The sequence below is a fragment of the Sinohyriopsis cumingii genome, chromosome 8, assembly GCF_028554795.1.
Source record: "Sinohyriopsis cumingii isolate HCF-2022 chromosome 8, ASM2855479v2, whole genome shotgun sequence".
NCBI lineage: Eukaryota > Metazoa > Mollusca > Bivalvia > Unionida > Unionidae > Sinohyriopsis > Sinohyriopsis cumingii.
Window position 1 is genome coordinate 101,105,150 of NC_142968.1, and position 23,556 is coordinate 101,128,705.

The 23,556-nt window shown below is 43.2% G+C and overlaps 1 protein-coding gene across 1 annotated transcript in view; it reads left to right on the forward strand.

Moving 5' to 3' along the window:
- Positions 1-23,556, forward strand: part of LOC149794251 (uncharacterized) — a 90,891-nt gene that overhangs the window by 4,034 nt on the left and 63,301 nt on the right. The gene's annotated exons all lie outside the window — the stretch shown is intronic.

The window sequence follows — 23,556 nt, forward strand, 5'->3', positions numbered from 1 at the left end:
CTTCTTTCTTCCTCAGAAGAATCCCTCTCTTCCTCTGAAGAATTCCTCTCTTCTTCTGAAGAATCCTTCTTTTCTTCTGACTCCTCTTGTTTCTTTTTTGGGCAATCTGGAGACCAATGTCCTTTTTCTTTACAATAATAACAGGTATCTTTACTTTTGTCTTTTTTAGCTCCTGTTTTTTGACGGTCTGGACACTCTGAAGACCAATGCCCTTTCTTCTGACAGATATAGCAAGTATCTTGACTTTTATCTCGAAAGGAAGGAGAGTAGTCCGTAGGCTGGTCTGAAGAGAATTTTCTAATGACCCCTCGCAAAGCTCTGACGAAACGTTCCATCTGGTTAGTCTCTTCCATCGTTGTGCTCGGCTTGAGAGTGAAATGAATAGTGAAAGGACAAGACACACACCCTTTTATATACGCTGGTCTGCTATGACTATAAAGTAGTTTATGGTGTTTGAACTTGAGTCATTTGACTTTTTGCTTTCAAGATGAAACGATCCCATTCATTCGAGAAGAAAGAAGAAAGTAAGAGGCAGAAACGTGATCTATTGCCTCGAACCAGGGCTGAAATCTTGGCACAAATTCATGCCAGTGATTTTGAAGAGGACATGAGTGAACCAGAATTTGAAACCTCTAAACCAAGTTTACCACCCTTAGTCAACCCTGAAAAATACTATTCCATTCGAGAGACGGAAAAGCGCTCCTCTAGAAAATTTAGAACCACGGCTTACAAATACACGGTGAAGTTTAAAGATTTCAAGTCCGAAGTACCGTTAGAGAAAGCAGAAGGGTTCATCACCGGAGTGTGGGATTCTCTGCTCACTGCACTCAAGCGACAATGTCAACCCAAAGAAGACGATCGCTTGAGACTTTCCATACAACACGACGGTTTGAAATCCCCTGTTTGGATCGAGTTTAGCACCCCTGCAGAATTGACCGCTTCCAAAGTCATGGACAAGATTCAACACGTGCAACAATCTAATGACCAGTTTGACATCACCGATGGAAAAGCCACATTGGACATGACCCACGTCTCTCCTCCTCAAGGGACCGGACGCAAAAAGATGTTATTGGTGAACGACCTTCGCAGCATTAAGCGTAGCCTTGTCCAAATTCACAATCCTCATGACCAGATGTGTTTAGCCCGTGCCATCGTGGTGGGACGAACCTATGCCAACAAGAACGACACGGTAGAATGGAAAAGAGACTGGGAGAACATTCGACAATCGGACCGAGCCAAACAACGAAGTGAAGCAGAACTCCTGTTACGACAAGCTGGCATGTCCAAAGACACACCCTGTGGCATTCCTGAGATGCAAAAATTGCAAGATGCCCTAGCTCCACGATACACCTTGAAAGTGTACCCTCAAGAAGTGCGCGGGTCTCTGTTGTTTCGAGGGCAAGATTTTAAGGACGGAAAATACATTCACGTTTATCATCACGATGACCATTTCGATACCATTACCAGTATCACCGGATTCCTGGGATACGGTTATTACTGTGAGAAATGTGACCATGGTTATAATAATCGAGAGCAACACAAGCATTGTGGATCGAAATGCTCAGGATGTTTGGCCTCTTCACCCTGTCTGAGCGAAGAACCAGTGCCTTGTTCAACTTGTCTGCGCACGTTTGTCAGCCCTACCTGTTACCAACAACATCTGAAAACGCAAGGTTCACAGAAGAAATGCGCTTGTCAACTCCTGAGATTGTGCCCTACGTGTGGACAAGGCATACGTACCAATAGTGCCAAGGCACACGTATGTTCAGGAAAGAAAAAATGTCACATTTGTCACCACATCGTGGACTTGAAACATCAATGTTACATGCAAAAATACCAACCCCCACCAGAGGAAGATGACGGTCACAAGAAGAAGAAGAAAGGCAATTTCATCTTTTTCGATTTCGAATGCATGCAAGAGACTGGCATTCACATTCCTAATTTCTGCGTGGCTCATCGAGCGTGCGAGAAGTGTATTCAAGAACCTATCTTCAGTTATTGCCCTCACTGCAGCAAGATTCCTGGAGGGCGTGAAAAAATCTTTCGAGGACCAAAGACGCTAGACGATTTTGCCAAATGGGTCTTAGACCCCATCGACAAGACGTGGAGCCAAGAGGACATCGAACGTTACGGAGATTGTCATCGTCATGCCACGGTGATGGCTCACAATTTCTCCGGATACGATGGACAGTTTCTTCTCAGATACTATACGGAACATGGCACCGAACGTCCTAAAGTGACTTTGAACGGAGCCAAAATCATTTTCATGCAAGTGGGACAAGTACAGTTTAAAGATTCGATGAGCTATTTGGCCATGCCTTTGAGTCGAATGCCTAAAACGTTTGGAATGACAGAAATGGCTAAAGGGTACTTTCCACACTTTTTCAATACGGAAGCCAATCAACATGCCGTTCTACCCCATTTGCCTGAGGCTCACTATTACGACCCCGACAACATGCGTACCGAACAACGAGAAGCTTTCTACGCTTGGTACCAGGCTCATGCCTCTGACCCCTTCGACTTTCAGGAAGAAATGCTAAAGTATTGTCGTTCCGACGTGGACATTTTACGGCGTTGCTGTGGAAAATTTCGAGAACTGTTCATGGAACACGGAGGGGTCGATCCTTTGAAAGAAGCTTGCACCATTGCCAAAGCGTGTTCCTTAGTGTACCGCCAACGATTCATGCTTGAAAACACCGTGGCTGTCATCAGTCCTCAATCGACCCACTATGTCAAGCGTCAATACTCGGTCAAAGCCCTACGTTGGTTACATTCCTTGTGCGACAAGGAAGACAAGTGGATTCAGCATGCCCGCAACGGAGGGGGCGAAAAGACCATCGGAACGTATTCGGTCGATGGCTGGGACTTAGAAAACCCCAAGATCGTGTACGAGTTTAACGGTTGCTTATTTCACGGATGTCCCGTTTGTTATCCTGACCGTGGCACTAAAAATCAGTTTTTGCAACGAACCATGGAAGACTTGTACCAGGACACTTGTCAGCGACGCCTAAAGTTAGAACAGCAAGGATACCAAGTGGTGGAAATGTGGGAACACGAGTACGATCACCGTATGAAAACCGATCCCGAGTTTAAACGCCTCGTGGAAAGTTACCAGTTCATGGACCCGCTGAACCCGAGGGATAGTTTGTACGGAGGAAGGACCAATGCCACCTGTTTGCTGTACCAAGCCGACGAAGAGAACGGAGAAGAAATCAAATACTTGGACGTGTGTTCGCTGTATCCCTACGTGTGCAAATATTGTCGCTTTCCTGTAGGGCACCCGCAATTGTTCACGGAACACATCGACCTGGTCAACATTCGACAATACGAAGGCTTGATCAAGTGTAAAGTTTTGCCTCCCACGAACCTATACCATCCCGTCTTACCTCACCATTGTCAAGGCAAACTGATGTTTCCCTTGTGCCGTACTTGTGCCGAAACGTGCAACCAAGACCAGCCTTGTCATCACAGCCAGGAAGAACGGGCCTTGACGGGAACCTGGGTCAGCGTAGAATTGTTCAAAGCTATGGACATGGGATACCAACTGTTAGAAGTGTACGAAATTTGCCACTTTCCCAAGACACAACAATACCACAAGGGTGACCCCACTCAGAAAGGCATTTTCGCAGACTACGTGGATGCCTTTTTGAAACTGAAGCAAGAAGCCAGTGGCTATCCTTCCTGGTGTCACACTCCCGAAGACCAAATACAATTCAAAGAGAAATACTACGAACAAGAAGGCATCACTTTAGACCACATCGAGAAAAACGAAGGCAGGCGATCGTTTGCCAAAGTGATGTTAAATTGCTTGTGGGGTAAAATGGCACAACGCCCGTGTTTACCCAAGACGGAATATTTGACAGAACCTTCCCGCTACTTTCAGATGATTCACGACAAAACCAAATTCATGAAACACGTGGACGTCGTTCGCGAGGATTTGATCTTAGTCAATTACGAAGAAGATCTGAACTTTGTACAAGACGACCCCTTTGGAAATGTCATCATTGCGGCTTACGTGACAGCCCATGCTCGCTTAAAATTGTACGAAGCTTTAGAACTGTTAGAAGAACGCGTCCTGTACTTTGACACGGACAGTTGCATTTACATCCATCACCCGATTCAACATCACCCTGACATCGAAGGAGACCGTTTAGGAGCCTGGACAGACGAGCATCCCGACGACAAGATTCTAAGTTTCGTCAGTGGCGGTCCCAAAAATTACGGCTACGAATACCGGGACAAACAAGGAGAAGTGCACACGACGTGCAAAGTGAAAGGACTGACTCTGAATTATCGTACCAGTCGAGTGGTCAACTTTGGGGTATTGAAAGAAGCCTTGCAATCGGGAGAGGATGGAAACTTTAAAGTGACCACCTATCAACCGAACAAGATTGTACGTTTACCCACTCACCACATCGTCAGTCGACCTTTGGAAAAAGTTTATCAAATCGTGTACCAGAAGCGAGTTCGACTTCCCAATCATTTCACCTTACCGTACGGTCACGTCGGTATTGGTCTGTATATAAAAAGGAACCCTAGGCAAGATCGATAGTTCATTGTGACTACCAAGACCGAGCAAACAAGATGAATACTTTGAAAGAGACATCGTTCCAGTTTGGGGATTGTAAAAAGTTGTATCTTCCTCTAGTGTGACTAATACTGGATGGATAAGACCCAGGCATTGCGACGGAAAATGTCCGGAAGGAGACTGCGATTGTCCATGTGGTTACCATTGTAATTGCGTAACGGAGTTTGCAGACGAGTGCGATTGTGAGCCTTGCGATGGATACGATGCTGTACGTTGTGACCTGAGCGATGCCGTAAAGCATCATGGGAACTTTAGTACCCCTACCCCTATCATGGAAAGTGATGCTGTGCGTGTCAAACCTGTCGGATGCGAAAGTGATGCCGCTCGTCCTCTTGGACATTTTACTGGGTTTCGTTTTAAAGGGGAATGTTCACCTTCACGTCTACCCCCCTACGGATGTCATCCAGCCTTGAGCAAACTCCTACCCATGTCACTCAACCCTCATCGAAACGAACCTGTGAAAAACGAATATTCGTTTCCTGTGCGTTTGTCGGAATACTGCGACTTTGAAAATCGTCTTCAATCGTTCAAAGGAAAATGGCCAAAGTATCTGGGAGGACCGACCCCCGAAGAATTAGCCAGAGCCGGATTTTTCTACTTGGGCGAAGGAGATAAAGTCAGGTGCTTCAGTTGCGATGTGACACTTCACCACTGGGAACCGCAAGATTCGGCCTACGTAGAACATGCTCGATGGTCACCGAATTGTCATTACTTACCCTTAGTGGGACCGAGACATTGAAGTAACTTCTTACCATAATAATCTGTTCATGGATACTTTACAAGAGAACATTCGTGCTTTGCCTGTGGAGTTGAGAGAACGCATTTACCGAGAGCTGGTCAAAATACAAGTGAAACGTAAAGAACAATTGCATCCGTTACGTCACCGGTGTTTGAACCACTGGTACCTGAAGGCTATACAAGGATTGATTCAATTGAAAGTGTTCCATCGGACAGACATTGATCAACGATCCTCTAGTTTTAAAAAGGATTGGTTTGGTATGGACGATTCTACCTACATCATTGTAAACGTACTGCATCGAATTCCAGAGGAAGAGTTAACGAATTACCAACATCTTGAACACAATGTCAACTTAGTGAAAGAGGAAACTTCTGAACGAATTGTAATGTGTAGATTAGTGACTCAACGATTTAAATTCGACACTGAAGTGAAACCATGTTTGTGCAAAGAGTACATTTCTTGTGTCAGACCAAAGAGGATTTAGTATGACCTATTCATGGATACTTTGCAAGAGAACATTCGTGCTTTGCCTGTGGAGTTGAGAGAACGCATTTACCGAGAGCTGGTGAAAATACAAGTCAAACGTAAAGAACAATTGCATCCGTTACGTCACCAGATCTTTAACCACTGGTACCTGAATGGTATAAGAGAACTGATTCGTCAGAAATTGTTTCAGTGGTCAGACCTTGTTCAACACTTTGAGTTAGTGAATGATCGAAATGTTCATTATTTTGGTTACTTCGAGATTCACCTACAGCAATACATTGAGGAAGACAAGTTAAAGGATTATCAACATATTTTACGTGGAATCTACTTAGAGGAAGAGGAAACTTCTAAACGAACTCTGAAGTTTCGGTTACAGTATGCAAGATTTAGATTCCCTACTGGAGAACGAAGATCTCTGGCTAGAAAGTACGTGTATTGTTTCCGAAACAAAGAGACTATAAAAACAGGCTGTCATGCCACGACTTATGTCACATGTCATCCAACAGATTCCGTGGAAGGAACTCAATGACCATATTCAAACCGTGGATCATTACCATCGATTATTACAAGAACTGTATCCATTCAATTTGGGACGACAAGTGGTGTGTGTCTTAGTGACTTGTTTTTTGGGATTTCGTTTACCAGCCGATTCTTTGTGGACTCTTTACGATCAGTACTTACCACCTCCATGGCCTTAAATGGTCACGAAAAACTCCTTTTGCTCAAAGCCTTGCGTTTTCATCTGGATACTTCTCGACCTCTACGGGAAAAAAAGATTCGTCAACTTTTAGCTACCCAAGACGTGTATGACGATGTGTGTGTAGCTTGTGACTTACATCCCCATTGGACAGATGTCCGTGCCTGGAAAGAATGGGATTTTGAGGCTTGGACCCAAGAAGTGGACCAGTATGCACGAGAGTTGTTCAAGGAAAAAAGTTACTTTTCAACCCGTGTTAGTGACGGTGCCAGAAGAACCCGTCACCCAGGACAGGACTGTCGTGGACAGACCTGAAAGACCCTTTCGGGAGGACACTTGTGTGACCTTACCCCCTGTTGAACTGGTTAGAACATTACCCAAAAGATGTGATTGTTGTACAGACACTTGTGTTTATTCCACGTTCATCGTTATCATGTGCCTTTTATCCTTGTACTTAAGCCTTTGGCTTTTATGTATTTTTGTCTTTCGTATTCATGTTTGATAAAAAAAACATTCAATAAACGTGTTCTGAAAAAGTATATAAACTCTTGTCTTGTTCGTTTTCGTGTCACAAGTGACATTTCTGACACCATGGCTACCTCTACTGTCTCTGCTCCCTCTTCCTCCACTGTCAAAGTCATCGACGAACACTTAGATCGTGCCAGTTGGGAGGCTTTGTATCTTCGCCATCCCTTTAACATGCTCATTGCTGGACCTAGTGGTTCAGGCAAAACCGAATTCGTCAAACGTTTGATCGAACATAAACATCATTTGATCGATCGGCCCCCTCAACGGATCGTGTGGTGTTACAAAGAGTGGCAATCGGCGTACAGCCTCTTGCGAGAAAGTCAAGGTGATTCCATCGTGTTTGTGGAAGGCATTCCTAAAGAAGACGACGGCATCGTCTCTGACTCCCGTCTAACCCATTTGGTCATTTTCGACGACATGTTAGGAGAAGACGAAGAAGAAATTAAATTGTGGTTCACGCGCAAAGGGCATCACCGTAATGCCAGTGTCATTTACATCACCCAAAATTTGTTTCAACAAAGTAAAGCCCATCGCACCATCAGTCTCAATGCGCATTACGTGGTCTTGTTTAAAAGCCCTCGAGATAAATCGCAAGTGCAAGTCTTAGCCAAACAGTTAGGAACGCCTTGGCTGACTCAGGCGTACGACGATGCCACTCAAACGCCACACGCCTATTTACTCGTCGATTTGAAACCTACGACCCCCGAGGATTTGCGATTTCGTACCCACTTGTTTCACCACTGGTGCCAAGACGGAGGGCCTGTCCTGTACACGTCTCCGTCCTCGACTTCATTTCACTCCCCATCAAAAAATCTATAAAAACCTCAGACCCTTTTTCGTCGGTCTCACACAGTGTGAACATGACGTCCCTTCAGTCGCATCTTCCCGTCAAATTGATTCGTGCCTTGTATGGCATCAGTCGAGAAAAAAATCCACAAACACGAGCCCGTGTCTTAGAAGCTAGTCTCAAAGAAGTCTTACGATGGTTCACGGTGACGGCACGTCAATTACTCCAAGGAATCATTCAGATTCCTCATCAAACCCAACGCTTTTTCGATCGAAACAAAGTCGCTTTGGTCCAATTGGCCGATCCCCGCATCGACACTCAAACCAAAAAACAAATCATTTTGAAACCTGGAGGGAGCGGTACTCTAGGAGGGGTCATCATTCGCTCACTCTTAAGATGGGATCCTAATGCCCCCAAAGTTATCCCCAAGACAAAAGTCCAACGAAGCCCCAAGAAGAAAAAGAAGAAGACCAGGTCCCCAAGAAGAATAACTTCTCCAGTGGCAGGACCCTCCTCTTACCAGACACCACCCCGGAAAAAGAAAAGAAGCCCCCAGAAAAAGAAACAGAGAAAAAGTCCCCAGAAAAAGAAAAGTCCACAGAAGAAAACTAGTCGCAAGAGAGGCACTTCGGCCAGGACGCAACCTTACACTCGCAAACCACGACCTGCCACGGTAGTGACTGCGTCTCCGGCATCCTCACGTTCATCCACTTCTCCGTTGATGACACCCAGAACTGAAGAGTACTTGGAGACGTTGATCACACCAAGAACATCTCCGTTGATGACCCCCAAAAGAACTTCCCCAGTGGCAGGACCCTCCAATTTAGTGGCAGTGGCTGCTGCTCACAAAGTACCTTCTCCCAAAATCAAAGTCCAAGAAAGATCGGGCATGTTACAAAGTTTACTGGATTTGTCCAAGCAAGAACTGGCTCGATTTAGTCCGTTGCGTACCCCTGCACGACGTGTCATGCCTGTCCTCAAACTGATAAAACGTAAAGACAATCAGTGGCGACGCGTTCCAGTATAAAAAGAGCCTGTGACCAAGTCGGGGTATCAGTGAACTTGTAAAAAAGATGTCACCTCCAAGAAGCCACAAAAGAAAGAGACAAAGGCAGACGCGTCATCCGACAAAGCGCTTAGCCAAGCATCGACATTACCCTAAGAAAAGACACAGTCGTTCCAAGAAAAAGAGGCGTCAACAAAGGGGAGGATTCCTTGGCGATTTTGGGAAAAACATTGTCACCTTTATGACAAAGCGATAGTCCCAAAAAAAAAGATAAAAGGGTGTGCGTTAAGTCATCGACGTTAGTGTCTGTTCGGTGAATGTCCCGGAACCCACAAGCAAAAAATGTCACCCTCCAGAAAACCCCAAGGAAAGAAAAGGAAAGGACTGCCACCACGTTTAGCTAAACATGGGGACCTGTTATCTGTCCTGTCCAAAGCTTCTTCACCCCTACGAAAAAAACTCATTCAAACGGCCTCCAAAGAGGTCATCGATACCGTGTGCGAATGTTGTTTGAACGTTTTGAAAGGCACGATCCCTTTGTCCAAACACCAGAAACAATGCTTAGGCAAACATCGTCACGTTCTTCGCCAAATGGTTCAAAAGAAAATTCCCATTCGTCAAAAAAAGAAGATGTTGGTCCAACGTGGAGGTATTTTACCTCTCTTGTTAGGCCCCATACTGAAAGGAGTCTTGGGAACCATGTTGGGAGGACTGATGGGAGCAAGATAAAAAGGCCTCGGAAGTTCCAAGATCTCAGAATCGACCCCTGACAACCCCATGGAAGGACGAAAACTAGCTTTAGTGCCTTACAAACGATGGATGGAATACCATCGGTGGCAAGAACAACGCACCCCGCATTTACCTCCCAATCCCCATTTGAGCGAGATGTCCCAGTTACAACACGAATTGCAATCCTTGATGGATCGCCAAGATTTGTCCGAAACAGAAAAATCGCAAAAGTACGGTCAACTCTTGCAAAGACTGCAACTCTTTCACCAGAAAGCTTTAGACGAAACAGCTTTACCCACTCTAAAAGATTTTAAGACCTTGATGAAAAGTCCAGCACCATCATCATCATTACCACCACTACCATCCCCATGGGTCACCAGAGATGCTACCCCACAAAGACCTGAGGAAGAAGAGATGCGCGAAGTGTTTCAAACACCGTCAGCAGCTCCCATTTCGAGTAAGATTGCAGCATCCTTGTTGACTCCGTCCCCCACACCCCAACGAGAAGAAATGAAAGCTTGGGTTAAAAAGATGATGTCCACGCCTCCTTCGACAGAAGTGAAAAAGAAAGAAGGGAAACCAGAAGCGAAAAAAGAAAAGAAAACCAAAGCCATTCCATTGCCACCTCCACCACCACCACTACCTTCTACTTCTACTCCCGTAGCCCATCGGACACGTAAATCCGTTTCCAAACCACCCTTTCGACCCACCCAAAGTAGCATCACCGAAGAGTGGGTGACTTATTAACACAGCAAAAAAAATGGAAAAAGTCTTAGCTAGCATTTACTACGATCCCTCGCATCCTGCAGGTTACGCAGGAGTTCAAAAATTGTATCGTGCTGCCAAAACGCGACTGAAAAGTCTCCGTTTACCTCAAGTGCAACGATGGTTACAAGAACAAGCTACCTACACTTTGCACAAACCCATTCGACGCAAGTTTGCCAGAAGTCGCACCCAAGTGGAAGGCATCGATCATCAATGGCAAGCCGATTTAGCCGATGTCTCTCATTTGGCCAGCTACAATCGTGGCTACAAATATTTGTTCTGTGTCATCGACGTCTTTTCCAAATTTGCTTGGGTCGTGCCCTTGACTTCCAAATCGAGCAGCGAGTTAGTGCGAGCCCTGCAACGGGTGTTGAAACAAAGCGGTCGTCACCCTCTTCGATGGCAAACGGACAAAGGCACCGAATTTCTGAACCAAGCTTTCCAAAAAGAATTAAAGAAACGTGACATTCATTTTTTTACCACCGAGAATCCCGAAACCAAAGCCAGCATCGTGGAACGTTTTCAACGCACTTTGAAAGAACGCATGTGGAAATATTTTACGCATCACCACACTCTGAAGTACATCGACATCTTACCGCATCTGGTGCAAGCGTACAACCAATCTTACCATCGAAGCATCGGACGTGCCCCGCAAGACGTGACTCCCGACAACGAAGTGCTGGTGTTCGAGCGTCTGTTCGGTACGTCCCCGACGAGGGCTGTCCCCAAGAAAAGTGGAGAGTTGACCGTAGGAGATTGGGTGCGCATTGGCAAAACCAAACGCACTTTCGACAAAGGTTACTTACCTAACTGGACGACCGAATTGTTTCGCGTCACTGGACGAGTGCATGGCCGTCATCCTGCCGTCTATAAATTGGAAGACATGAACGGAGAAGTGCTCAAAGGAACGTTTTATTTGCCCGAGTTACAACGTGTCACCAAAAAAGAAGACGACGTGTACGACATCGAAAGCATTCTCGAACGCAGAACCCGTAAAGTGGGCAAACGACGTGTCAAAGAAGTCAAAGTACGTTGGAAAGGATATCCACCCAGTTTCGATTCTTGGATCGACGCTTCGCAAGTCATCGACTATAAAAAGAAGTGACCATCATGCCCTTTCACACAGCAGACGCAGCTACGTCGACCACTCCTCCTTCACCTAGTTCTTCTGTGCAAGATTTACAAAAACAACCCTTGTGGGTGTGGTGTGGAGAACGTGTGCCTAAAACGCAAATCGTCTTTTTCTGCCAAATCTTCGTGGTGTATTGTGTCATCGGGGCAGCCATCGCCAATTTGAGTTTGCAACAAGGAGACAAACAATTGTGGACCATTTTATTGAGCAGTTGCATCGGTTACCTGCTTCCCAATCCCTCCCTGAAATTCTCCTCGAACGGGAACGTTGTGTCCAGTGCCAGTGCCAGTCACCACTCCAACAACCACAACCAGAACCCCATTTTGGGCGGAGACACACCTCTGACGTCCAGTAATATCCCCTCGGACAGCCACAGAACTCTGGAATTATGAGTCACCAAAACCAATTTTACTTAACTTTACCCAGTGACAGTTCCATGGAGGTGTTTCCCCACAACACGTTGTGCTGTTACACGGCCAAATTACCTCAAGCCATCCCCTTAGATCACGAAGCCCATTGGGAAGTGGCTTTAGTAGAAATGATTCACCCTACACAAATCCAAAACATCACCGAAAAACAAAACTTTTTTGAGGTGGAAATCCTGAACCAACAATTACAAGAAGCCATGACTGACATCGGGTTTTCAGGGATCACAAGACCAGCCAGCAAACCAACCTTCAGTATCTACACCGTGAAAATTCCAGCAGGGTTTTATTTTAGTGGTCAACATTTGGTGGACACTATTGTGGACAGGTTCGAGTTCGCCTTTGGCAAAGCCCTGAACAAAGCCAAAAAAAGTGTCACCCTGGAGTACCATAAAGTGGCTCGTCGCTTACTGATGAAATTTCCAGATACGGACACATTGTCCTTCAGGTTCAATGGTATTTTGTTTGAAATTTTGGGTGGACATTCAACAATGGTCACAAACAATTGGAGCCCCAAGATCAACAGTAATATGGATTTTTACAAAGCTTTTGGAAAACCGGTAGAACTGAACCAAGGAATGAATTTAATGTTCGTGTACTCCGATGTGGTGGAGTATAACGTGGTGGGACACACCTCTGTGCCATTACTGCGTGTCATTCCTTTCAAAGTGGATTCTACCACGAACGTTGACGAGGAAGGTGGAAACACTTACCACGTCCACCGCGAATTTGTCCATCCTCACTATTTGCCGGTCAGCAAGTCGTATTTGGACACGGTCAACATTACTATAAAAGGAGATTTGGGACAAAATATTCCATTCACCAAAGGAAAAGTCACGGTGAAACTCCATTTTCGAAAACGGTTCTCTCACGACTCGTAAGTCATGTATCCAGTGTACCGAGGGGTGGCTCAGCAGCGAGGACACGGTTTAGGAGACATGTTAAAATCGGCCTTTCGTTCGGTGGCCCCGGTGTTGAAACCGATGGTGACACGCGGATTGCACGCCTTGAAAGATGCGGCACTGACGCAAGGCAAAGAATTTCTCCAAAATGTCATCATCGACAAACAAAACCCTAAAGAAGCCTTCATGAGGGCAGGCAAAAATGTCTTGCTGCAAACGGGCAAAGACATTTTAGGCCGACGAGACACACCTATAAATGCCCTGCACGCTACCGAGTCAAGCATTCAGCAAGGACAAGGCAGAAAGAGACGAAGAAGAAAACACCCTTTCACCAGACTTCAAGCTAGAAAGGCCAAGAAAAGAAGAACCGTTCGAGACTTAGACGTTTTCGATTATTGAGAAAAGAGACAAAAAAAAATGATGCACCGAGAATCTTGCGCTTGTTCCAAGACGGAACTGGATCTGTTTGCCATGCCCCCTACCATGATGACGATGCAAGAATCCCAATGGGTGGAATTTCACCCCGTCTCCTCATTGACAGCCTCAGCTCCCATCGAGTTTGAAATCAAAGGACAGCCCGAAGATTACATCGATCTGAATAGCAGTTACTTGTACTTGAAAGTCAAAGTTGTCGATGAGGACAATTCGACCCTAGATGGCGATGAGGTAATAGCTCCCGTCAACAATTTCATGCATTCCTTGTTTAGCGGAGTGGACTTGTACTTGAACAACAAACTGGTCAGCAGCAGCATGGATACTTACCCTTATCGAGCGTACCTGGAAAATCTCTTGACGTACGGAATAGATGCCAAGAACACTCATCTCAATGCCTGTGTGCTATGGGAAGCTGACGAAGCAGGCCAGTTTGAAGAATTCGAAATTATTACAAAGGATAAAGATAAACCATACAATGAGGGATTTACAGAACGAAGAAAGAGAATCATGGGAGTCGACAAAAGTTTAGAACTGATGGATCGTTTGCATTTGGACATGTGGTTACAAGAGAAATATTTGCTAAACGGGGTGAATGTCCGCCTGAGACTGAATCGTAGCAGTACTGCTTTCCATTTGATAGGTAAAACTGCTTGCAAAACTGTCATCGAGGAAGCCAGGCTCTACGTACGACGCGTAGAAGTGTTACCTAAAGTGGGTAACGACATCAGTCAAACATTGAGCAGAACGACCGCCAAGTATCCCATACGACGCGTGGAAGTGAAAACGTTCACCATTCCCAAGGGACAGCGATCAATGATCGAAGATCATTTGTTCCAAGGACAGTTACCCAAACGTTTGATCATTGGTATCGTCGAGAATACAGCCTTCAACGGAGATTTAGGTAAAAATCCTTTTAACTTTCATCACTTTGGCGTGTCCAAAATCGAAGTCAGTCGCGATGGCAAGACCTTGTGTACCCGACCTTTCGAGCCTAACTTTACCCAGAACAATTACTTGAGATCGTACTTGTCCCTGTACGAAGCCACGGGACAGTTAGGGACCAACACCAGTCACGGCATTACGTACGACGATTATGCAGGAGGCTATGCTTTGTGGGTTTTCGATTTCACTCCAGACCAAGGCAGCGACGAGGGACATTTCCACCCTATAAAATCTGGCCAGATTCGTGTGGAAATTCAATTTGCAAACCGAATCCCTGATGAAACGGTGAACGTCATTCTGTATGCAGAATTCGACAATACCATAGAAATCAACAGTTTGAGAGAAGTCATTCTAGATTACTAGAAACCATGGAAGACTGTTATCCCTCTTTACCTAGTGGAGAAACTTTGGACATGAAATGTGAGGAGACTGTGGAAGAAGTGATCATGATGAAGTCAAGATGGCCAGAACAAGAAGCCCATTTAGTCTCCTGTTTTGCCAAACACTTGGTCGACAAAATGACGGAATTGATCAAGAAAAATTGTTATGGATGTCAAAACGATCATCCCAGTCAAATTCAACACGATAAATGCCTGATGTTGAGTCAAGAAGAAAAATTGGACGAGTATCTGGACGAAGCTTGGAGTCTCATCTCGAACAAAGACGTGTTGCACCAGTGGTATAAAGACTTGCGTGAACATTCTTGTCCACCATTAACCACTCAAGAGATCCATCGTATCGAAGCTCTCCTGAATCAGAGTGAGGAAACAGAACGAATAACCGTTTATTCGTCAGACATTTTCAAGCAAAAAGTCAGGATCGAATTGACGACTTATTATTACCTGTGAAGAAAAAACACAAAAACAATGGATACCTGGGAACTTTATTACCTTTTGAACCACAGTTCGTATACGGCTTCTTGGAATCCTGTCGTCTGTGCTAAAGATGAACTCCCTCATCGCAAACCTAAAGACCATCAAGCTTACGTGATCAACACGGACGAAAGTCATCTCCCAGGAACCCACTGGGTAGCCGTCTACTTTCCTCAAGAAGGATGTGTGGAATATTTCGATTCGTACGGATTGCCCCCTTTGGAAGACGATATCATCGACTTTATGAGAAGAAATGCTCAAACCACCCGATTCAATAACGTGAAATTACAAGGCACAGATTCCTTGGTGTGTGGACAGTACTGTGTGTATTTTCTGCATCATCGCAGCCTGGGCTATTCCTTAGAACATTTAGTGACTCATTTTGATCCTCGTTCTTCTGCTAGAAACGATGTGAAAGTAGATCGATGGTTTTGTGACCATTATGCTTATCTTTTGTCTCAAGCTAGGAAACGTAGTGTCCATCAATGGCCTAATGATTTCCAACAGTGGAAATCACAATTTCATTCACAACGTTGTCAGCCTTGTTTAAAGTAGATTGTCCATTGAGAAAAAATGTTAGTGATTTGAAAAAAATGGTTTGATGTTATAGTGTTGGATTATTGTTAAAAAATGTTAGAGTTGTTGTTTAGTGTTAAGTGATTTTTGAATAAAAAATGTTGTGTTTTGAAAAAATGCTTTTGTCTTTTGTTTAGCTATAAGAAGGTTGAATTGATGCTCTTTCATTTCTTACTATCCCTCTCATGACAATCACTGAACGTTGCGAATCGAAAACCGTGTGGGGATGTTTTCCTTCACGTCCGCGCTTTCACTATAAGAACCGGGGTTGTTTCCAGTCTAACCATCCATTGTCGACTCATCCTCCTAAGAAGATGTGTTCCAAACTAGCTAAGCTCAACGAAGCCTACGTGAATTTGCATAGGGTCAGACACAGTCTGATACCGAAGCCAGAAGAAATAGAGAATGTGAGAATGTTAAAAATCACTGAAGACCTGATAGAAGAGCTCTTCAGAGAAGAAGTGAACAGGGAAAAAGAAGAATGGACGGAGAAGTACAGACTTCAGAGACAGCAGCAACAGCAGCAACAACAGCAACAGCAGCAGCAACCTGAAGCTGACAGAGGCTTTGTCGATTGTCGTATCGACACCAAAGAGTTCTTCTTCTCTTTCCGAAGAAGCAGACCTATCGCCAGAAAGTCTATCCTCAGAGGACATCGCATTCTTAGAAACTAAAAAAGAATGCCATAGCAAAACAAAAAAACAGCCCTTTTCAGGGCTACCCAATACTCTAGAAAAGAAATAACTATTAATTTGCCAATGTGAGTAGGTAGAGTAGTGTGAAAATAAACACTAACTCTTTATTGATAGTGAAAGTGTATGTGTTGGTGTGTTTGTGTTTGTAAGAGCTCAAGTAAGTTGGTGTGGATAGTAGATTAAAATGATATCTTTTCTTAGTGTTTGAGGTATATATTTGGAGTTAGATTGAATTGCTTTGAGTATGTGGATAGTCTATTGAAGTGATTTATAAAAAATTTTAAAATAGTGATGGGTAGCATAAAAAAGTGAGTGAGTGTTTCTTTTAGGTCCGCGCGTTGTTGTTGATTTCAGTCACGATATAGGTAAGATGAATTTTATGTTATTAGGGATGTTTTCCTTCACGTCCGCGCTTTCAGTATAAATTGAAACTCGTTCGGCAGTCCAGCTACCCTTGTTGATTGATCAACACCAAAAAATGAACACGAGACTTGAGAAACTGTTGGAGCTTCATGTGCATCTGGAATATGCCAGGCGCATATTAAATGAACTGGCCGCGGAAGCCATTGTCGAGGAGGGAAGGATAAGAGAGGAGGAAAGAAGAAACAAAGAAGAGGAGGAGAGAAGATATAAAGAAGAAGAAGAAAGAAGATATAAAGAGGAAAGAAGAAACAAAGAAGAGGAGGAGGAAAAGGAGAGAAGAAATTTCAAAATCCCAGAGAGCGAAAATTGGGATTCTGAAGCGACATATCCTGCCTCTGCTCTCTCCCCCCAAAAGGTAAAAAGTAACTGGGGGATAAGATGTGTATGTGGCGCCAGGCCTGGAAGGTGCCACCATTAACCAGGTGTCCATGAAGTTCCAAACAAAACAGCCCTTTTCAGGGCTACCCAATACTCTAGAAAAGAAATAACGATCGATTTGCCAATGTGTGTAGGTAGAGTAGTGTGAAAATAAACACTAACTCTTTATTAATAGTGGAAGTGTATGTGATTGTGTGTTAGTAACTAATAAAGTAAGTTTGTGTGAATAGTAGATTATGGGTTTCTTTATTGTTTCTTAGCGTATGTGGAGAGTATAGTTTGGGTTATATTATATGAAATGAGAAAAGTGGGGATGTTTTCCTTCACGTTCGCGCGTTGTTGGGTCATGATCTAGGTAAGATCCATTTTATGTTTTTTAGGGGATGTTTTCCATCACGTCCGCGCTTTCACTTTAATAACCCACCACGTTCGTCGTTCGAACCATTCTACGGAATAATAAAAACGAAGATGGTGGTTGCAAGTGACTTGTTCAACAATTTGGTACATATATACAACTGGATAATAGATGGTATCTATGTAGTGGAGAGACTGGAAAAAGAATGGAAGATAGCAGAGTACCTGGACTACGCTAAATGTCTAAACATAGCCAAAGAAGTGATAGCAGGAATGATTGAAGAGGAGGAAAAAAGATTGAGAGGTATGATAAATCCCACCTATGTCAGAGTGGGAAGCCTAAAGGAAGCACTTGACAATGCAAGCAAAGTCAGGTGCTTTCTTGAAAAAATGTCACATGGGACAGAGTGCTCTTATGTGGAGAGAGGCCAGGAAAGACTGAGGAAAGGAGAGGAGTTGATGAGAAAAGTGATGGAGGTAGAAGTCAAGAAGATTAAAGAGAGATGGTATAAAGAAAGAAAAGAAGAAGAAAATAGAAAAAAAAGGGATGAATTTGAAAAACTGAACACAAACTGGATGAAAATCCAAGAGAAGTTCAGGGCCATGGGCCACCCGGACTGGCTGCCGGAAACAGAAAAGAAAAAGAAGAAAGGAATGATGGACAAAATAAGAGGATGGTGGAAGAAGTTAAGAAGTTAAAAAGAAGAAGAAAAAAACCCAAAGGCCCTTTTCAGGGCCAGCCATATTTCTCGAAAAGAGATAGTCTTTGAATTGCCTACCCCTTTTTTTATTTTATTTTTTATTTTATTTTTAAAAAAAAATAGAGACCCTCCCTGTTTCAATTTTACATAGACCCTATACAGTCCCAAGGGTTTTTGACCATGTAAACTATACATAGACCCTATACAGTCCCATAGGTTTTTGGCCATGTTAATTCCCATAGACCCTATATGTTCCCACGATTTTTCTCCATGTTAAATTTACATAGACCCTATATGTTCCCAAGGGTATTTGTAATGATAAGTCCCATTGACCCTATAAGATCCCCATATACTACTTACATTTTTGGGGGGCCAGTCCTAAGTAAAGTATTTTCAGCTCGTACAAGTAACGAATTACATAACTAGGTTGTACAAAATGAATTTCTGGAAGAGAAGAACAGCCTGTCTTCAGGTCTGGATAATCAGTATTTGACAAAATGGTCATAATATACACATTACTAAGCAAATATCTTAGGAAAGCACGATGGATATTTTATGGCCCTTTTCTCTATTCTTTAAAATACCAAGTCTCTTTTATAATATTGATTTTTGAAACGTTTTGGATCTAGTAGAACTATTACTCTTTTGCACCTTAAATATTTAATTTATAATAAAAGTATTTTTAAAAAATCATTTTACAGGCCATTAAAGCAATCTATAACACAAATGCTGAAGTCTAATAACTCATCAATGTTTTTTATTGTCCAACTGGAGTACGGCAAGGATGTGTTTTATCCCAATTTCATTTTGCTTTACGATCTTTAGAGTACTATGGCAGATACTTCTGGGGTAATATCAATATAAACAATAGAAATGCTTATATTGTTGTAAGCCAATAATTTAATCCCATTCTGATGCACAGCGTTTCAGCTCCAGCAAACAGTAAATATACACAATGAGATGTCAATCAATCTAATCAAGATGGCCGCTATGGCTTAACCGGCTTGAAGCAGCTGTTCCGTTTTTTAGTGCCGTTTTCATGATATTTGTGCTTGTTGCCTGTTTTCATCTTCGTTATTATGTTCATTATGTATTGGCCGTTACATTCGTATGTGTTTCTTCATCTCCTTGTTTTGGAAACGAGAATAATTAGACTTTTTCTCAGCTGTCTTGCTCCACTGTTTTTTAACAAACCGCCATCACGTGATACTCGCCAGCCAACCCGTTTATGCTACGATGGATCCTCATTAACTGCTTTAAATGATCACTCCTTGGATCTCACACTACATTGTGCTCTAGACTAAACGAACTGACACTACATTCATCATTACCTAAATGTAAACAGAAGCGAAAAAAGAAACGTTGTTTCAAAGCTGGCCGGCGTAGAACAGGAAGAAGAATCCCAGTTATCTCCCTTTTTTCGGCACAACCATTAATTTTTTTTTCGACCGTTAATTTAGATAACCTAATTCGAATCCCTATTAATTCATGAACCTTTGTGTAAACTATCCAAGAAATACCCCTGCGCATTGCATTATTCAATGCCCAGTCTGTAGGACCACCGGAAAAGCGCACAGAAATAGTTAATTTTATCAAAGACCAGAATGTTGACATGTTTCTTGACAGAAACATGGCTAAAAACATCAGGTGATGAGCCCAAGTGTGCGGATCTAACACCCACTGGTTACTCCATCAAGTCGTTCCCCCCTAATTCTCGCGGAGGTGGAATTGCTGTCATCACAAAGAACTCCATGATAAAACGTCTTAACTACACCACAACATTCAATTTCGACCACACGTCGTTTGAACTAGTCCAAACCACACTCACACTGGAGCAGAGGTGAGTCCATTTTTTCTGCCTATACCGCCCTCCTCCTAGTAGAGAAAAAAAAACAAGCTGGCTGACTCTCTCTTTTTGGAGCAGTTTCCAAATCTCCTGGACTATGGAAATTCGATAGGTGGCAACCTGATTATTCTTGGAGATTTCAGCTTTCACTTTGACTGTCCCGGAAAGTCAAATGCATCAAAACTCATAGATTCCATTAATGTTTTCAACCTCAAACAGTCAGTTAACCAACCCACCCATGAACATGGTCACATTTTAGACCGGATTCTTCATAGACCTGATGATAACATTCTACGGTCCCCCCTGGTATCCCATGACCTTGCATCAGATCACCTCTGCATTATATGCCATCTTGACGTATCAGTCCCTAACCCTCCACCTTTATCTGCTACTAAGAGAAACCTCCGTATGATAAATAGAACCAAACTAATGCACGACATCCAAGCTAACCTAACAACATGCTTACCTCCTACCGCAGAACAACTCGATAACTGTCTGCGTTCATTACTTGACAAACATGCCTCAGCTAGCAAGTGCAGTGTATTAAATCAAACGTGTTCTCCGTGGTATAGCAGTGTTAGGGACCAGCTTCGCATTGCTAAAAGAGACCGCCGTAAAGCCGAGAGGCTCTGGCATTCCAACAGACCCACTATTCATAAGCAAATCATGAAGTCGATAAGAAGAATGTCACAAATATAGTCCATGCAGCGAAATTAGCCCACTACACTACTAAGATCATGGAAAGTTCCAGCTGCAAAGAGCTCTTCGAGATTACTAACAAGGTAATGTCAAGGAACGAATCAACACCACTTCTAACTACCTTCTCTCTAGACGACCTTCCGAACATGTTTGCAAATTTCTTCCATGACAAAGTACAGACCATTAGAGATAAGCTTGTCACCACAATTTCAATTGACTCGTCGTCACCATACAGCTGGGATACAGAATTTGAGCGGCAACCATTAGCAGCATTTGAACCTGTCTCTATGGATTTCGTACGTACAATCCTGATGAAGAGTACACAAAAGTCATGTGAACTTGATCCAATTCCAACATCACTGCTGCTTGAGTGCTTAGATCCAGTATTGCCTTCACTAACTGATGTTACTAATACCTCTCTCTCATCCGGGGTATTCCCATCATTTTTCAAAACTGCCATTGTAAAGCCTCTGCTGAAGAAACTAACACTAGACCATAACGATTTAAAGAACTACCGCCCAGTTTCTAATCTCCCATTCATTTCAAAAATCTTAGAAAACGTTGTTCTATCCCAGCTTGTATCTCATCTAAATTCAAACAGTCTTTTTAGCAATGTGCAATCTGCATGTCGCCCTTGCCACAGTACTGAAACTACTCTTCTAAAAGTAGTTAATGACATTCTCTCTGCGTTGGATAGCGGAAAGATTACAGTCCTCACCCTCCTTGATTTGTCTGCAGCATTTGACACAATAGACCACGATATATTACTTTACCGTCTGCAGCATGTATTTGGCATTCATGATACAGCCTTACTGTGGTTCAAGTTCTACTTGGTCAACAGGACACAAATTGTATCTGCAAATGGAATACACTCCAGCCCAGTGGTGTTCCACAGGGGTCTGTTCTTGGACCTGTTCTCTTCATTTTGTACACTCAGTCGCTCGCAAGTGTCATAGATCATCATCCCGTATCTCACCAATTGTACGCTGATGACACCCAAATATACAAATCTAGCCACCTAACTGAAGTTGATGCTACCATCCAAGGTGTAGAGAGGTGCATTTCTGATGTGAAATCATGCATGACATGTAACAAGCTGCAGATGAATGATGATAAAACTGAGGCCATTCTGATCACAACCCAAAGACTTTCTCATTCACATCCTTTGCCTCAAACAGTAAATATCAGCAACGCCAACATTAAATTCACACAATCAGTACGAAACCTAAGTGTTACTCTGGACAGTACTCTCACATTGCACCAACATGTCATGAACATATGCAAGGTTGCATATCTTGAGCTGAGACGCATCAGCTCAATTTGCAAATATCTTTCAGTTGATGTCACTAAAACACTTGTGTGTTCATTAGTACTTTCAAGACTGGACTATTGTAACTCAGTTCTGTCTGGTTCATCTCAATACCTACTCCAGAAACCTCAAAAAGTTCAAAACACAGCTGCTCGGATCATACTTAGAGTACCACGACCAGAGCACACCTCCCCGCTGCTCTGTACAATATGCTGGCAATCCATTCGATCCAGAATCAAACACAAAATTTGTTCTCTGTGCTACGTTTCACTGTCGGACTCTAGTCCAACATACCTATCCGACCTCACCCATGTGTACACACCAGCAAGATACTTACGCTCCTCTTCTGACAATCGTATACTCATTATTATCACTATGAAAACAAAGTCATATGGACAGCGTTCTGTTGCATACCAGGGCCCAGCAACGTGGAATGAATTGCCCACTGAACTTAGACACAAAGACACAGTGATCACATTCAAGAGGGCTCTCAAAACTCACTTATTTCGACTGCAAGAACAATCTTAAAGACCTAATAATGTTTCCTATCTGAAATATTCTCAGCATGTTTTTTTTATTTTTTAATGTTCTTTTCTCTAATTTCATGTTGTTTGTTTTTGTAATAATATTATTATATGTTTTTTATCTTATAGGTGTTGTCTAATGTTGTAAAGCGCTTAGAGCTTCTAAAGATAAGGCGCTATACAAAGTCATTATTATTATTGTTATTATTATTATTGCTTGATTTTGCTACACACTAGATAGAGTTGCACTACCTAACACATTGCGATATTAGTTAAGTGGGATACCTTAGCCTCAATGAAAATCTCAGTCAAAATGGTCGTGAGAACATTTATCCTCAATACTTTTCAGACCTCCATGGGAACGTTTAGCCTCATGGGAAATTGAACATGGGGAATATTGGAACTATATAGCGTTAAGGGAAAGTGGGATTGTTGTATAAGGACACTATTAATGGAACAGGTGAGGTAACGTCATGGTACTGGAGACAGGTAACAATGTTGCAAGGGATTGACGTCAATCGGACCAAACAGCGGAGAAAAACCCCACTCCCAACACACACACACACACACACACACACACTAAATATCAAACTTAACATGCAGTGCAGAGGGCATCGCCTAGGTCTTATTCTCTTTCTTTAACTTCTTCTGACTTCTGGACCATAGACGAGGACTCTCTTCAGACAGAACTGTCTCCACATAGATTCTTCTTTTCCAAACGCTCGTATGATTGTCCATGATGATTTGACACACATTGGTAAGTCCATACGGAATAGCATTGGCGATACCAGAGTAGATGATTCAACGTTAGTCCACATCTTGTGACGAGAACAGGTGAAGGGAATGAAATGAACCGCGGTTATTTATAGTGGAAGAGCGGATCGAAACAGATTGAGTGTTTTTCACCAATCTAAACACGCGTTACAAAATTCAGTCACAGTACAGAGTCTCTTCAAATCCGAAGAGAGCTGTTTGTGACGTCACAGTCTCTATATACATGCGCAAGCGTCTATGCGCA